The 18,700-nt window shown below is 36.8% G+C and overlaps 1 protein-coding gene across 1 annotated transcript in view; it reads right to left on the minus strand.

Annotated features, from left to right (window-relative positions):
- The window catches only part of LRP1B (LDL receptor related protein 1B), a 542,116-nt gene that overhangs the window by 392,898 nt on the left and 130,518 nt on the right, over positions 1–18,700 (minus strand). The gene's annotated exons all lie outside the window — the stretch shown is intronic.

The raw sequence follows: 18,700 nt of genomic DNA on the forward strand, positions 1-18,700 counted from the left end.
TTACCTACCCAATGTACTGCATTTTCATCTTCAGCTCATTATGCTTTAGAAACACATGCATTTCAGTGCCTTTTCTACAAGCAAGAAGACTTATGCATGTTACACATAGGCTAAAGCTGGAATACACAAGATCTCGTTCATGCCAAACTGCCCTCCTTGCCACACAAAGCACTCTGTAGGCAGCTTTTAGGAAATAAATTGTGTAAAATGGACTGCATCTGACTTGAGCTTGCATTATATAAATAGGTAAATGATTCCCAGACTGAGTACTTAAGGATCTGCATTGACTCATCAGCATTCATAACTTCTGCCATAACATGAAGGAGATAAAGCACAAACAAGAACGGAAGAGAAGATAAAAGAAGAGCTGTTAAAAGCAAATATTCTTCTTTCATTGTGTTGTTAATTTTCTCTTTAACAGATCACATTCCCAATCCACCCTGAGCAAGGCAATAGTCTCAGTGGTGGTGTATTTTGCAGATCTCTCAGCAGTAGCACACATAAAACCCTACCTATATAGGACACAGCTGCTTGAAATTTCCAGGCAGCCGCCAGATTTGTTTTTGTTTGGGAGGATATCCCCTCAATTGATGCACAGATGGAGAAGGCAGTTAAGTAGCAACAATAATAATCATCCTCCATGACAGGCTTAGAGCTGAATCTAAACCTAAGGTGAGGAGCTGTGGGAGTTTTTAAGGCACAGAGTCAGTGCTCTGATCATTAGTGCTAGCACATGATGTAACAAAGACACAAACTTGCTGTTTTGGCTAGGGATGGACTCTTCTGTGTAAGCCTTTACGCCCAGATAGAGCTATTAGACAGAACTGTTTATTAGCGTACCTGGTGCAGAACAGGATACAAATTAAAGAGATAAACTATTCAAACAGCTTTTAACCTTGGTGAACAGGTGAATTCTGTAATCACAAAAATGTATTATCTTGGAGGTTACTGGAATGGGAAAGGACAGTCTCTTGCCTCCTCATCTCTCATGTGCTTCCAATTTAAACCATACAAAGCCCCTTGACAAGCAGAAAGATGTTTTCTTGTTGTTTGTTTTGTATACGGTCCCACTATCCCAAAGCAAAGCTTATCACACAACTGTTAGATCCATTATCTTTTTAATTATCATAATAATAATAATAGTTATGAGTAGAAGACTGATTAGTTTGGTCTAGGTTTAGATATAGTGCTGATACAGGAATGCTTAGGAAATTTAATTGGCAACCTATGGTGAAGTCTTTTGAGACAGACATTCAACTACTTCTGCTTCCATGCTAGGGTGAAATGTGAATAGTGGGTGAAAATTACACCAATGTGCAGAATTAACCTGGAACTCCAGGGCAGATCTGAATTCAATTTCGGTATGCACCAAATCATTGCTTTCAAAACATTACATCAGCTTTCCTCTAGGTACAGAAAACAAGAGCACAAAACTGTTGCCATTCCCCCACGGATATCTTTTTAATGCTTGAAGTACTCTAAAATAAAACACATCTTATACTTTTTAAGTATAGCAGCAAATGGGAATGGTAAAGGTGTTCCAGTTGCTTTGCAGTTTAACCAAAGCCAATCAAGTATGGTATAAATAACTACTGAAGCAGTAATACATACGTGTGTGTGTCTATACCTACAATGTATTTTGGTGACGCATAATTCCAACAGTTCCCGAAACAAAGGTTTTGTGAGGATTAATGATGTCCCACCAGACATTTAGGAGCTGTCCTGCTCACCATGCCTCGACTGTTCCATTGTGCATGGTCCTTTGCCAGAGGTCATGGCTGCAACCGCAGCAGAAAATCAGCTGAAGTTTTGTCAGCCTGAGGTTTATGCTCCATGCGGTTTGAATGAAAAATTAAAGTTTGGATTGTTTGCTTTTATTTTATCCAAATGGTTTCAACAACCCATACGTTACAATTGTGTGAGCAAAGGACGAGCAAGGTCAGAGGAAAATGAAGTTATAATTCAGTGACAAAATAACAGGCAACACATGAACGTATCGGCAAATTGTGCCCAACAACACAACATTAGTCAAACAACAACAAAATGATTGATAGATTTAAGTATTCCTGTCAATGATTAAAATATGTAACTCTTGTACTTATGAACTTTATCATCTTCCCCTTGCAAGGAACAAGAGCTGTGTGGTAATTGCTGCCTTCTTTAAGTTACCAGTGCAGATTTAATGTGCTCAAAATAAAGCTATCATTGCTTTCAAGCCATGCAAAATGATTGCAACCCTTTTTGGCACCTATCAATAAAAAATGGGTTTGTGGTGATATTAAAAGATGAAAATCACTTTCTTTTACTCACTGACATCTCCTTTTTGAAGTTAACTTTATGACTAAAAAGAGAACAGCCACCTTTTGTCACTGCTGGAAGATGGATGGATTAAAAGGAGCACATCTCACTGCTGCAAATAGGCTACAGATCTTCATCAATATAAATCCACAAAGCATTTGACTGTACAGGGGAAACATATTCTGAAACTTTCATTCCACTGAAAGATTATGGGAACTTAAAAGGCAAACAGCTATTGATTCTTTCTTATTACATGAACTGCTAAAGGAAGGAGAAAAAGCAAATATTTAAACCATTCCTTTAAAATCTCTTCCTCAACTTGTGTCTCTTCTTAAATGCTAAGCACTGTTAGCACTTCTGTGCAGTCTGTGACTTTTTTTTTTCCCTCAAACTTACTGTCTTTTAGTTTGCAAATCAATGGAATCTCATAGAAGCTGATTATTTGTTCTGAATATAGCAGTCAATTTGTCAATGTCTTATTATTTTACTTTATATTTTATTGTATAGTACCCTATAGAGTCACTGATCTTGACTCCATGTAATAACCAACTGGTTTTGCCTTACGAATTGGCAAGTGACTAGGAACAAGTAATAATTATTACACCAGTACCCAGACCTGCTTTCCTCTGTAAAGCCAGAGTTTTCTTCATGCCAGAAAAATTCCAGTTTCTGACATAGCAGGTATGGAAATGGGAAGGGAAGCACGAATGACAGCAAACATGCCGGTAAATATGATGGGCAGCTGCCTAATGTGCCAAGGACTCCATTTCATATGGCCTAATTAGGCTATTTTGTGTCTATCCAGAACATCAATATAGTTCTTCATTTGATTTAAGATACTGAGTGATCAGTTTTTATAACAAATTTTATTTTTAAAACATTTTTGGACAAGAAATATGAAGGAATATCATGAATTCCGATTAATTTCAAAACAATTGAAAAAGTCAAACCCTGATGTGTTTTAGAGTATGCATTGCTTTCACCCTAAAAACACCAATCTTTAGACAACTCTAAGGAACACAAAAGGCTATTTTCTGAAAAGAAATCACACAGCAGCTGATGACATACCTCTCTTTAAAAATAACCTGTATGGGCTGAGGTAAAAAGAATTAGCAAGTTTCTTTACAATGGCATCACTACTAATCCCAGGCACCATTGGATGTGTTTCCAAAGGTTCCTACCAGTCACACTCATATAGCAGCTGCCCTGGTTGTTTCCTGCCCCCAGAACTGCTCAAAGCAAATGAGGAGAGGACACCCGAAGAAGAGTGATGATGCACCTGATTCCCTGGCTGGACACCATGTCGTCCTAGCTCACAAACTAACTGCTTTGCAGGGTCCACAAAAGAGAAGAGGAGCCGTGATAATATCACAGGTACAAGGCAACACTGATCCATATGCAGGGAGCCTTCATATTCTTAGAATACTTCATGCTTTGTAAGATCTTAATTTTGAGTCATTATTTTAAATCTCTATCACAATGAATAAAATAAGATTTTTTTTTTTTCACAATTCTGGAGTCTAATTATAAAACTTACTGTTTGTCCCTGCTTTAAAGTTAATTCCTCTGTGTGCAGCATGGATTTATTTGAGGTTTCTGCAACTCTCTTATTAAATGTATCAGCATGGGAAACAAACAAGACCACTGAAATCTATATCCTTCATATTCAAAAGGGCAGATCTACTGTAATGTTTTATAAAAAAAAAAAAAAAAAGAAAAAAAAGAAAAAAAAATATAAAAATGATTTTAAAACTCACCTTTGACCTTTTAATAAACATTTTAGTCTTCTGTACATAGCAAAATTTAAAACCGTTTAGATTCTAGTTTTGATCAAAATCTAACAAATTTGTTAGATAATGACCATTAGAAGAGAACAAAATCACTAATGATTTTACGGTGAAATATTTTTCCCCCAAAATTTCATTTTTAACATTCAGATACAAGTCTCTTTCTTCAAAATGGCACAAATGAAAAAAGTCTTACTTGTAATGCTCAGGAAAACCAGGGATTGTGCTAAAATTCTCTAACTTGGTCTTGCTCACTAGTAGCTCACCTGGGAAAAGTCTGAGCAAAACAGGGGAAGTGCTCAGGCTGTGCCTCTGACTGACAGCTAAATCCCAGCCAGCAGCCCCACCAGGATCTACCTGCACTAAGTCCTTAAAGGATCAGATCTTCAGAAGCACATACAGTACAGCCACAGAAGAATCAATACAATCTTAATTATCAAGCTATTACTAATTCTGACGTTTTTCTGCTTACAGTTCTCAAAATACTGGAGTTATGGAACTGCAAACCTTAGTTATGGTCAGGCTTCCAGGTATGACTGGACTTCTCAGATGCTGAGGCAACGATTAGGAGCCTGCTAAAATAAAAACTTCATTTTCTACAGCATATGTCAGTTTAGAATAGAATACTGTCTATGTTATACCAAAAGCATGAAATATATTTCCCAGTACGTGTTTAGCTCTACGATCAACATTTCCAAGCTACTTGCCAGCAGAATTCACAGCACTGAACATCAGCATTGTTAGCTCCTTGGAAACCCCTTTGGAAATCCTTGACACATTTTCCAGAGCCCTAAGTGACTTCTCATCTTCATTAATAATGCTTTCACATGGGGAGGCAAGATCTTGAACAGAAATTCAGACCAAACGTGTTACAGCAAACAGAGATCACAGCACAGTAACTTCTCTGCATGTAATCAGCCTGAGATAGCTGAGATAAGTACAGAGATGAGTGAAGTCCATCTCTCCATTAGGCAGACATCACTACCAAGCATGAGAGCTGGTAAGATCTGTAAGGTCCGTGCCTGCTAACTACCTTTTTTCCCTGTTCAGGGGAATAGGGTAGGACTAGGAGGAAGCTCCATGCAGTATGCGTACAAGCTGGGGGAGAATACACATGGTTAAAAGCTGCTCTTGTTCTCCTGTTCAGAGCTCTCACAGTGATAATCCAGCCAGACCCAAAAATGAGTCCCATAGGATGCAGCAATTGCCATCAAAAAGCAGTAGAAACTGCGGCAATGAACTAGAAAAATCATAAAATTCTGGAAGACACAAAGGTTTACTAAACCATTGCAGATTTTCCATGTTTCTACCCCCAGAAAATGCCCTCAACATGCACCAACACTAAATCTCACTACAAGTAAGTTTCCTACTAACAACTCTTTTGAAAGGCAGCTACGTTTCTGTGGAAGTCTAGAACTCCACAATCGCTCTCCTTCTTGGGACCCTACATGCACAGCTGTGCCTTCATTAGGGGAAAAAGAAATACGTGGGAAGCACTTTCACAGCTGAAGCTAGAAGCAATGGCCTGCAGATGTATCCGCTAACAAGAACAGTATTTCATTCATATTACTTTTTACTTCGGGAGATGATTGTAACTCGAACGAACATGAGCCAACAGCAATTTCTACTTTCATTTACAGTCCATATACAGAAAAAAAGTTTCCTGTGTCCTTTGCTGAACACTGCTAGCAGCTTTATTAAGACCAACAGACTGAATTTCTTTATGCAGCTCCTGTAGGGTAAATGCTTTGAAAATGCTACAGTTCCTTTTCTAAGTATGCTGGGATGGGCATGGAAGTCAGTACAACTGGTGTCCAAATCTGGTGAATTTACATTAGACCCAGCTTCTCTCACCTGCTGCACGCTGGAAAGTTGTAATATATATCATACACATCCTTAGTAATGCATATTATTTATTAGTTATGTAGCCAGGATTCCTTCAGACTGCAGCAATCCTGAGAAAGGATTTTCCCATGTCTCCTCACAGCTGTAGACTCCTTGGTTGTCAGGAGGGAAAAATCTCCTGCACTGGCAGAATTATTTTTTATGAAATGTAAAGCATGGGCATTTTTAAGGTATGCACATTATAAGACTACAAATTTCTGCATTTAACAGAAAATGTTTGCTTTTTGTTACATCCTGCAGATTAACAGTTTCAGCACTGGAATGATCCATCCCCTTACACCTGTTTCAACACAGTATCAAGAAACCTGACATATGCTGGTGGACTTCAAAACCAGAGGGCTGTTTTCAAATAGTAGAAAGCCCGATTTTATTTTCAGATCACGTAAGGGCATTTTTTGTCTTTCATCTCATTCTCCTTTGTAAACCTACATAGGACACATTTAATAGAAACCAGTAACCTTTTCAGTAAGAGAGGAAGCATCTACGATCCCCATTTTACTTCATCTTAACTGTAATCCACAACATGTCACTAAAAAGTATGATGCTATACAAAGCATTTTTCCATTAAGCTCAAGAGGGAGAAATCACTGTTTGAAGATGACTGTGTTTTATCCTCTCTTCTAACCAGATATGACCAATGCAAGATTTGGTTTGGATTTGTGTTTTCTTCTCTTGTCTGAAAACCAAACCATCCAACTCCCACGTTAAGCAAGACCCTGTTTTCAGGAAGAGCTAGTAGAGCACTTTCCGTTCTTATGTATCGTAGGTCATTCAGAATTACAAGGAAGCACAAGGACAGGCCCCACACTGTGACCACTTAAATTTGTGAGTAATTATCTGATTATTATTTAACGTAAAATATTTGTGTCAATTCATGGCAGAAAGCTGAATAGTTACACTTCACATAAGTATTTCTAATTAAATGTCCTTAAATGCAAGTACTCAGGATGTCAGAACGGTTTTGTTTTCATGCAACTGTCCACATTTTGTGCAACAATTTGCAGCACAGAACTTCCTCCTATCCTGTTTTATCCTCCTGATGCTGCTGCATGGCATTACTTTGTGATTTTCAAATTACATTCATGGCTTTCTTGTAGAAATCAACTCTTATACCTAAGAATTACCTGCGCATAAATGTTTCATGCCGTTCTTGTCTTTCAACAAGGTAAAAAAGCTCAAATTTGCTAAAAGACAACTAAATGTTTTGATAGTTCAGAATTGTGAGCTATTCTCTTTTTAATCTGTGAGTCTATGTCACTTTTGATGATAATGCCTTGATCCCAGATGGAACTGTTCTGCCATAAATATTTTAAAATAGAACATAAAACCTGACTGCACATTTTACTTTGCTTATCAAATAAATCAAGATCTGAATGCTCATTAAGTGATGTTTGTTTTTAATAAATTGCAAGAGTCAATAACAAAAAAAATGCAACTAAAAAATAATGACGAAATTGATGACACAACCAGTCAGGAATATACACCATTATCCTACAACTACATCGTTTCTCCAGCAGTTTTTTTGAATGGTTGCTGAAATTGCCTCAGAATAATACTGAGGCAGCATGCCATGGAGGTACCTTATCACCATGTTTAAAATTAATAGACCAGTTGAGATTATTCTTTCCAGTACAGAAGCTTCACCTTAAAAGCAGGGAGAAAAAATCTCTGCAAGGAATAGTTTCTAAATAGGCAGAGTGTGTTCCAGAGTCCCAGAAGAGAGGGCAGAGCAGCCAATAGCTCCTGTCCTTCAGCAGAGGACACTTCTCTTATACTTCTTCTCTGACACAAGTACATCGGTCACAGCTCCAGGTTCTCTACCCAGAAAGATCCTCTTGGGGTCAGCAGGGACTCCTATCACCATTATGTTTACCCCATAGGTGTACATAACTGATACAAGGAGTCACCTTTCCCACGTGTAGCTGGATTCACTTCTGCTAAATTCTAGAAGATGCACATCATTAAAAAAGAGAAAAAGTCAATTAAACTAGTGGCAGGTCCTACATCTGCTGCATAATTTTGAAAGAGGCAAGACCATTAGGCAATAAAAAGTACTGTAGACAGCAACAAATTGTGCTGAATTGCCTGCTGGTAATTAAAAAGTGCATTTGTTTAAAAGGCCATATATAGTTCTTAATGAGCTAGGACTCTGACCTTCAACAGCATGGCGAAGAGATGTGTTTGGGGCTTAAATCACTCTAAATGAGTCTTTTATTTTAAAATACAGACATTGCCTCTCTGCCTGATCTGGCTTTGGGAACATGACATCAGCTCTTATAGAACCTCATCTAAGCATGGAAACCAAGCTCCATCCCAAAGGGTCAGAAAAGTGTCACTGTGCATCTGATAAACCTATTTTTGGAATCATAATCTGCTAACTCCTCCTCTTTTATACTCTTAGCAGCCTTCACTTCCTTTGAGAAAATGTGAAGCTGACAACGGTCCACTGTTCCTTCAGTCCATCCCAAGTACAAGACAATTAATCTTCCAAGTGGTGTTTTTAACACTTTACAACATTTTAATGAATAATTAAGAATGACTGGATGAACCAAAAATTCTTTTAGAAAGATGTTACATGTAGTTTCAGGAAGTTTCATTTCAGAGAGTACTTTGCTACAACACGATTTCCCAGAGCTAAAAAGTTCACAGAGCAGCCAACACAAATATAACATCCTTACCCAACAGCTCAGATGCACACCAGAAAACATTACTGATCTACACAGAGTGGGAAAAGGTCACATCCTGAACTTCAAACACTACTCATCCTTCTCCAGATCTAGCATTTTCTTAGGGTTTCTTTAAAACTAATCATCTTTTTGCATAACTAAACGGAATACAAGTGTTTCAAGAAATTAATCATACACCATTTTTGGTTTTGATAGGACCAATCCAGGGGCCCCAAATCAAAGGGTTATTTCCATTAACTCTAGTACGCTTCAGGTCTGATCCTAACTAAACATTTTTGCTTGTTGCACACTGCTTAATTTTTATAACAAGTGTCTTCACAATTGAAAAAGAAGTTGAAGAACTTCAGAGCCTTGGAAGCACATTACCTTCAGAGAACAGGAAATAAGATCTGCATTCTCTTTGCATAATATGTGAGGTTAAAAATAATATTAAGAGGAATACGTCTCTTCTGCAGTACACCAACAGTATAGATTACATGTGATTCAAATGCAATCATTTTCTATTACATTTATCTAGTGAATACTACTGAAGCATGTATAAGTACCATTTTACATAATCTGTGATTTTTATGAGATTTAGTTTCAGGTGAATTTTGTCTCTTTCTCCAAATTTCAGGGAATGAAAGTTTGCAGTATGTAGTATGGAAGAATGCAGTTCCTTCAACTCAAAATCTGTAAGAACATGATGACAAATCATAAGTTTCAACCATTTAAAACATATGTTGTTTACCATCTTCCATACTGGTAAGACAAGTGTTGTGTGGAGCAACTGTGGTAAAATCTGTGTTGTTTTAAAGGACCAGTATCAACAGAGACACAAAAGAGAAAGTCTTCTTATTTATGGAGTCTCCTGGCACACTCTTGTTTTCTTATTTTAGGCAGTGCAGTGGAAACACCTCCCTTCTCTTTGACATGCATATGTCCAAACAGAGGGCACTGACTTGAGATAGGTCTCCTTTACTAGCCTCATGTAAAGGGACTGTACTGAACCTTGTATTGCTTATCTATGTATTTTCCCAGATTTCATTCTTACTTGATTGCTTCCAATGATTCTTCTTCTTACTTGCCATTTACTGCCTGTACTTTCCTATGGTATTACTTCTCTTTTTTGTTTCTCCCACAATTTTTACCTCTTTCTGTTGCATCTCACAATATTTTAACCTGTTCTTTCCACAGATAACTCAAATTATAGCTCTTACTCCTGCCAGTTAAAGACTAAGTTATCCTTTCTTGACTCAGATTTCTGTGGAGAAAAGACCACTGAAATCTTCTAGAGAAGATATAATGAATTCTGCAAATCAGCTTTTTATGCTATGCGCATGTTCTTGTTTCTGAGTGGAAGACCAAGAGTTATTTCTCAAAGTGTCAAAGAAAACTTTTCACACCACTGAATGTTATCAATCTCACTTAAGATTGCTGGTGACATCTTGACTTGTTTATCATAATCTAAGAAATGATGGCAACTTTTAACTTTTAAACTAGATTTGTAAATGACTTAGACTCTCTGAATATACAGTTTCCTGAGCTTAAAACTGCAAAATGCAAGAAGTAGGATACGGTATGAAATTAAAATGCTTGTCTAAAAGAAAAATGAACATTTTTCTTTTTCTCTCTCTTTTTTTTTTTTTTTTTTTTTTTTTTCTCCCCTCACCTATAAATTGTATCATGAGAAAAGACGGAATAGCCTAAAGACGTCTTCCGGATGTATTCCCTACTGAACACTTTAAAGGAATGATTAAAAACTAGGCAAAGGAAAAGCCTACCTTCATCAAGTTTTCTGATTTCGTTAGTAAATAACTGACTTGAAAAGGTTCAAACATAGCAATCCCATTTTCCTTGATATAATAGGCTACAGATCTTACAGAACAGGAAGGCGTCTGTAAATACCACACAATGTTTTTTAGCCACTAATAACAGGAAATATGTAAAATAGAAATATGTAGAGGCATATGTGTGCCAGGTGGGACTATACCTACACCAACATCCAGAATTGACCCAATTTGGTTAATAACACACAAATAATAGTTGGGACAGGAGCAACTTAAAGACCAGAACCAACTCTTTGGCATGGAAATTAAAATGAACACTCCTGGAGGTTCAAGTGTTTGATGTAATGAATCTTTAACTGTTTATTCCAGAGAAGAGAGCCATAAGGAGGAAAAGTATCCCCCACGCAGAACATCTTGTAGTTTGCTCGTTTGTTTATTCACCTTGGGAAGATAAGGAGCTGGGAAGTCAAATCCCTGCAGGCAGGAAATGAAAGAACTCGAAACCGAGTCTCATAATTTAGCTTGGCTGAGGACTCCTGGGGCAGAAAACTGACAACTACACTTCTGACAAATTATGTGATGCCAGCCCTTGAATTTGCTCTTTTCTTTCTTCTTTTCCATCTTCCATTTGATACTATTCTGTAAATTTAGGTTGAATTTATGAATAGCTTCAGGGGGACCAACACCATGTTTTTCAGCAAATGTACCTTTCACTTAATTTTCTTTCTCACTTCAAACATCAGGTTGCTCAATTACTTCAAAATTCTATTCATATGAGCAATGAATACACAAATAATGTAACTGGAATAAGAGTCCATGGAAATTTAATAGTGATGCCTTTTATTGATGGATGGGTGCCTCAGATCAATTTTTCCTCATCAGATATAATTTTATTGTTAGTTAATGTAAGAAATATTAATTGAATTCTTACCCTGCAGGTCTAAATTTAAAAGCTTCCGTATACTATGAAAAAGGAAAATGCTCTAAGAGAAACTGGAAAAAAGTAGTGCTCCTATTAAGATCTCAGTAAGTTTGACCTATATGTTCCCTTCCCTCCCAGTACTGGTGACAACAGAAAATAACTTTGTGCCACCACTCTTCCTGTGCTTCAAAGTTACTAGGGTTTTGTTTGCATTTGGTGTCAGGCCCTGGTATCTCATCATTGAAAACTGTCTCCAATGCCTATCTATGTATGGAACATGCATTTAAGACATACTCTATGATGTGAAATAACAAAGTAAGTTTGTTTGTTTGTTTTTCAATGTGTATATGTCTGACCTCTTGATATCAAGATTGTGCCTACTATCACTACTATCACTATAAAAGTACTTTGAAATTAATTTGTAGAAAAAGCATCTTCCATGTTTTATGTAAGATAATTCCTTAAAGAATGTTATTTAGCTGGAATATAAGGGGAAAAATAATCAGGTAACTAGACACACTAATCAACAGAAAGATAATAAACAATCTTGAATAAAACTGAAAACGGGATGCTTATAGTGAGAGTTTGAATGTTTGTTTTCTTTTCTCAGTAGAGGGCATCCTCAAAACAGTAACAGCAGGCAACAACAACAGCAGGCAACAATAAATACCATTTAACCTAAATCCCTGGAAAGTAGAACAAAGCTTTCTCTGATCACTCCATTGCATCCCCCTACAACACTGACTGTAGCTGCTTTCATCAACTTTTTGCCAGCTAACTGGCCCACTTAACTATAATGATCTAATTTAAAATACGAGAAATTAACACATCTACTGCACTTTGCTCATTTTATCAAGCAATCCAATCACAGAAAAAATGAAATATTGGAGTTGCAATCTTTAATGCCCTGTCTCATATGGAAGAAAGAACTCCATGGTTCGAACATTCAGGACTGCATTTCCTACTGTAAAAATGGTTTCCAGGACCCTGGAGAAAACGTATGCATTTTAAACACTTCTGCTTACTAGGAAAACTAATCAGTAGTTGTATTCATGAAGATGAACATTTGATTTTGCTTAATAAGTAACTTTATCCAACTTTTTCTCTCATGAAAACAAACACAACTTGAAATGGAAATACAGACAAAACATGTTACTCTTTCATTAGGCAGGATCACTACAACACTCTACACAGACTATATTCTACATTATTTAATGATCTATTAGCATATATTATTATCATATATATGGCGAAACATTTAAATTCTACGCTTAATTTACTATACAGGCAATGCTGATATCTTAACAACAGTGTTCACATTATCTGGCCTGAAAAATCTCTTTAGCAACAGCCCATAAAAGGTGGGATGAAAACACATCACTCAAACATCTTCCACTGCTCTATCCCCCTGCCAGCCACCTTTAATTTGCTTCGCTGCAATAGGATTTTGTGATAGAAAGTTATTAAATCACCAAGCCCATGACTTCTTTCTCTTGACAGCAGAACAGACTAAATGACCTTGGCTAATTTCAATGAGCCACATCATATTGTATTAAGGCAAAAAGATGAGAAAGACAGTAATATACAAAGAACTGGTATTTGGATGGTAAAATGAGGAGATTAAAAAAAAAAAAAAAAGTGTGTGGGGGGGCTGCAAGATACGCTTTTCCCCAGACAAATGCTCTTATTTACTAGCAGCAAAAATACTTATGATCATCTTATGTCTACGTTTTTTTCTCTTTTCTGTCTTATAACCAGTGAAAAAGTAAAAAGTTTAATACAAAATGCAGAGTGGTTGCAGAAGAAATAATTTTGAATGTTACCTGATGGTTTCAGCAGCCCCCCTGGCACATCAGAAGCAATGTGAGATTTCCTGAGGGTACAAGGATTCAGTAACCTGATGTGACACTTTGTACAGCACAGTCTTAGAGGGTGATGAGTGATTTCAAACTTGTCAGAATAAACCAAGTGAGTTTACAGAGATTTCTTTTGCTGGTGTGCATAGGAAAAGACTCATGGGAAAATGGTGGGAACATTTACAATTCTAGACTAATTTAGATTTTCTTTGTTCCTTTGAAACACGACTGCATGAGAAAGGAAAAGCAGGGGAAAAAAAGAGGAAGATTAGGATATAAATGTAGCTCCATAACTTTATACTTTTACTTTTATAATTTCTCATTCTTGAAAGGCCTGAAGATGCCATAAAGTTCTAAAATTTCTATTTTTGCCTCTGGTAAACACTACTTAAAACTTCTTAGTGTTCCAGCTGTAGAAGTGCCAGAGTGAATACATGATTCAGTAATAGCTGCATTAATCTTCATCTTGTAACAATTCATTCAAAAAGCTTAAACAGAAAAATAATGCTCTGATTATAGGTTGCTGCAAACATAACAATTATTTGGCTAAATCTTCTGTATGTGTGTTTTGCAGGTTTTTTTTTTTTTTAATACTAAATGATCCAGAGCTTGTTTTTGTGTATTTTATTGACTAGAGATTAAAGCTCAGATCACAATTAACAGAGATCCAAGTAATCCAAAGAGTTGGCAGAATTCTATCAGATCTCAGTTAAGTTCAGTTAAACTGAGTTTTAATTAAAAAAGAAAGTATCTCAAGTAACCTCTGTGATCTCTCCCAGATTTTCTTAATCTTAATTAGCCCATTAAAATGTGTCAGGTTACATCTAGGTAATATATCAAAAACATTTTCAAGTTATTTTCATAAGACAGTCTTCCGAATGTGATGCAGATGCTCCTGTGTGCCTAGGCTCGTCTTGTCAGTGGTGTTAGGTAGGCAGACAGGTAGACATGCAGGCAATTACCTTATGAGTGACTCTCAAAATAGCAAGGGCTTTAATGGATGTTGCAGTCTTGCTATTATGATTAATTTCAATATGAGATGGTATAAGCAATCTGAATAATCAGTATTTCAGATGGGAAAGATACAGTCACATTTTTCCATCAACTCTGACTTTGGAGGGGAGCTGCTGTGACTCAGAGCCTGGACAAGCAATGCAAGTGCAGGTTATGAGCTCCCCTGAGCCCAGGCCAGCAGCTGTGGCACTTCACAGAGATGGGAACCTGGCCAGATACTACTGATAGCTAATCAGCAGAAGTATTTGTAATGAAAGTGCCCTCCAAAATCTTCTCACTTCAGGGGTTTAGTGCAAGTGGAGACCTCCAGTGAGTCCCAACAGCATTCCTGCTTTCCCCTCCCCAAAGCTGGCTTGTCTATCCTCCAACCAAAGAATTACAGAGCATAATGCATGGCAAGGATGCTCTTAAGTTAAGTGGAAGACCACTTAATGAGACCCCTATGTACTTTACTACTAACATGTCCACTGGAAAAACTCTACACATAGACTGTTAAATCTGTTATTTTGTCCTGTCAGCCATACCAGATAAACTTGCAGTATTCCCATGACATAGTACAACACTGCCCGCAGAAAAGCAGTGGATACTGCAGTATAACGCATAACAAACTTCATCTTTAAGTCAGAGCAGCAGACTGGACTCTTACCTGAGTGTCTGTTATTTCTGTCAGTTTTGCTTCTCAATAATTGTTCCCAAAATGTTCTATTTTATGATAAATTGGCATAGAGCCAAAGATTTGCAGAACATTTGTGCTAGCATTTATTATTATTTTTTGCAATATTCTTCTGGTATTTTCTGGCTGAAATATCCATAATTTTAGCATAATAATTCCTGCAGCTATTAATAATAATGTATTTCTTAAGCCAGTTAAGTGAAAAAGGTCATTTCTACATTCTGTAGAAGTTCTTGTTTTCTACAGCTCTAAATCAGAGACAGACTGGAAACTACTTTTGGCATATCTAATTCAATTTTTTGCCAAATATATAAGAAGTATGGATTTATAGAACTGTACAGACCACCTCTGCAGCCCTATTAAAAACCCTTTCAAAGATTCATAGGAATGTGACTGTAATTCTCTAGAAATTATCTTAAAGATATATCTTAATCCTTTACCTACTCAAAGCTAAGTTATGCCATCTAATCCTTGATGGATATTTGTCTAAGTTGTTCCTAAAACTTTTGGGGAAATAAATGAGGCATTTTCACCTTCAAAATACCACAAAATCAGTGGCTGGAGCAGGCTGAAGTGACATGGTACCTGCCCTAATGGACCACAGGCAGGCTGCAGCCTAGGCCTGTGTCAGCAATGCCCTCAGTGAGCTCACCGAGCGTGGTGCTCTGGCACGAACCATGGGAAGAAAAGACTCAGAGCTATAACTGTCCAGCTTGCAGCAGTAATTCGGTGACTCCCCTGTGGCACATGGACTCTCAGCATGTTGCTCGGCTGAGCTTTAAGAGTGGCTGAAAACGCAACAGAAATAAAGATGTGACTCTCAAAAGAAACACAAAGAACGGTGCTACCAAAAGAAAAAAAGCTAAACCGACCAGAAAAAGCTCTGAACCAGTCCTCTGCCAGAACAGCTCCAGCCTGGGTCTAGTTTTGGCATCAGTACATTTTATCTAAGCCTCATCCTGCCTCCAAACAGCTGATGGGCACTGATCCTGACTTGGCAAGTCACACCAAGGTGAAATTATCTAGGGAGCCTCAGGACACCAAACAGCCCCAGCCTACAGTTTTAAATGAGGGACAAGTATATACTTTGAACTCTTGCTTACACTTTCAGCATCTGTAAAACATTCTTCAATTAGTCAAAAAATAGCTAAGAAATCAAAATGACCAAATACGGATGCTTTATCTCTAATACACACAGTGAGTTTCAGTTCCAGTGAACTAAGCACCCCTTCTCCTCTGAAGGACATTGGAACACATAATGTGAAACAACCATACATAATAAAACATTTTTTATTTCATATTGCCACAACCCCTCCTGAATTTATGCATTACATTCACCAGCAAAAAATGCATACGTGCTTGAACTAAAAGATGATGAGAAAGGAAAGTCATTGTATTTACTACTATTCCCTTGAAATTCCACATACATTACCATTTCACACTGCAGATATGATCATATTTTCACTTGCCCAGGGAAAGGTGCAGGCCTGAATATCTCTCTCAAAGATCATAATGTAATGAATTAACATAAGAATGTTAAATTTAGAGAAAGAAATGGGAATAGTTCCAGTTACTGAATGCTTGTGCTCCATTAGTTCTTGAACGTTACTGGAAGCCTTCACCCTTGCGGAGCTGTGACCTGATCACTGAGACGTCCCTGCCACGGTCACTTGCCCCATAACACAGAGAGATCAGCAGATCATTGCAGCATAGGTCCATGACCAACTGTGTGCAGTTGTGTGCAGCTGTGTGCAGCTCAATATTTAGAACTGATACTACCACCTTGATCAATCAAATATGTCATATGAATAATCTTAGTTAAGTACTAACACAATTTGAATGCCATTTTTGCCATTAATAGGAGGAAAAAGCTCAGACGGGTTTCTGGAGCAACTTTGCAGCTTTTGGCCACACAGGTGACCTAAACATATCACTTGTATGCTCAGTCCTTAAAAAATACAGCAACAGAATGGCTCACCAGTCCCCCTAGTCATTGTTCTGATATATATGTATAAAATAGTTAATACTATATTGCATTCATACCAAACATATCATAACAACACATTAGTGGCAGCTGTTACCAAACTACATGACCATAATGTAATAATATTGTTTTCTTATTCTTTGGGCTTTGTTGATAGAAATGTGCCCGCTAATATTTTCAAGAACCATCTCTAAAAGCAGGTCAAAATACATAATGGCTACAAAATATTAATGAGTTGTTAACCACTTCTGACATGAGTTACTGGGAGACAACTTTAAATCCTTCATAATCATATATTTAAAAGGACTTCATCCTATATGTGTTCTGTGACCAAATGTTTACTTTTAGTATGTTTAAGTAAATGTTATGGTAATTTATTAGAGTAGGCATTAATTGTACCACTGGGAAGATTTCATATTCATGTATGATAATAAAGAAAGGAGTGGGAATCAATAACCTTGCAAGGCTGATTTAAGCATAAATTGAAAGGGCATGCACGAAGACAAGTGATTTTATGTCATATTACATATGAAAACCAAATGTACTTAATTTACAGGAATACAAGATTTTAATTTTGGCCAATTTCTTTTTCCAATTCCACTGTTCTCGAATTTAAAGAGTTAAAACATAATAATTATTTAGCTTTGGCAGTTTTTATTTTTTTTGGCATTCAATCCAGATTTACAGAAATACATGAATCACTGAGAAATACACATTTAAATTGTGTTTAATGGATGAATACTGTTCTATTAAAAAAAAAAAAAAAAAAAAAAAAAAAAAGACTTCAGAAAGCCTCAGGAGAGACCAAGTATTGCTTTGGTCAATTTACCTTTTTTTGGATCCTGGAACCAGTGCTAAAGTCAATATGCTGACACAAATTTTGATTTTCTGTAATGCTTGTTGAACAAGCACTACAAAAGTAGAGCCTTCTAGAAAGGAAATGATTCCCATCACTGTGAATAAGAATTGTCATGTATTGTATGACAGCCTGTACCCTCACCTGGTGACATAAAAATAACTATTTGTAGTTTTGTGAAGTCAGCAGTATTGCACTGATTAATTCCAGGTGGCATTTTTTGTTCCTTATTTAATTTTTTTATGTGGCTTATTTTTGGTGTGGGCTTGGATTTTACTATGACAGTTCTGGAAATCTGTCCAAATGAACCTTTAAATTCTAATTTAACTTTCGGAACTGTACCACTAATTGTATCTTTTACTGTGTATTGTCACATTGGATTCTAGCTCAAGACCCTGAATCTGTTCCTGAGTTTCTGTTTTTCAACATAAGTCCTGTTAAGAATCATCAGCAATTATTTGCCTTGCAGCGAAGTCTACTGATTGAAAATAGTTGACATGTTAATGATTGATGGTATCCTAGATTTGAGCTTAAAATGACAGCCCCGTAACTGTCCCCAAGGCAGAGCTTAATAAAACTTCTGAGTATTACAGTTGAGGTGTTAAAAAAATTGACCTACACCAATTTCTATTTAGGATTTCTCATTGCCAGAATTAGGTAAGTATACTCCTAAACATTTGGTAATTTAAATAAAATCCTCCCCATAAGCAAGAACTCAATGCAAAATAATGCTTATGGCAAATCTAATGTCTTTTTCAGTGTTGTTTTCATATTCTATTTTGTTTAAATGAATCATAAGAAAAAATAAATTCTGGCAAACATTATGCTGCCCAACTTTTGTTTCCTAATAAAGGGTTTCCTCATCTTTCTCTTGGAATAACCAGTTCCATCATACGATCTTAATAAAAGTCTGAAACCCCGCATGTGCTTTTTATTCTTATTTGCTTCA

The sequence above is a fragment of the Aythya ferina genome, assembly GCF_964211825.1.
Source record: "Aythya ferina genome assembly, chromosome: 6".
In the NCBI taxonomy this organism is placed as follows: domain Eukaryota; kingdom Metazoa; phylum Chordata; class Aves; order Anseriformes; family Anatidae; genus Aythya; species Aythya ferina.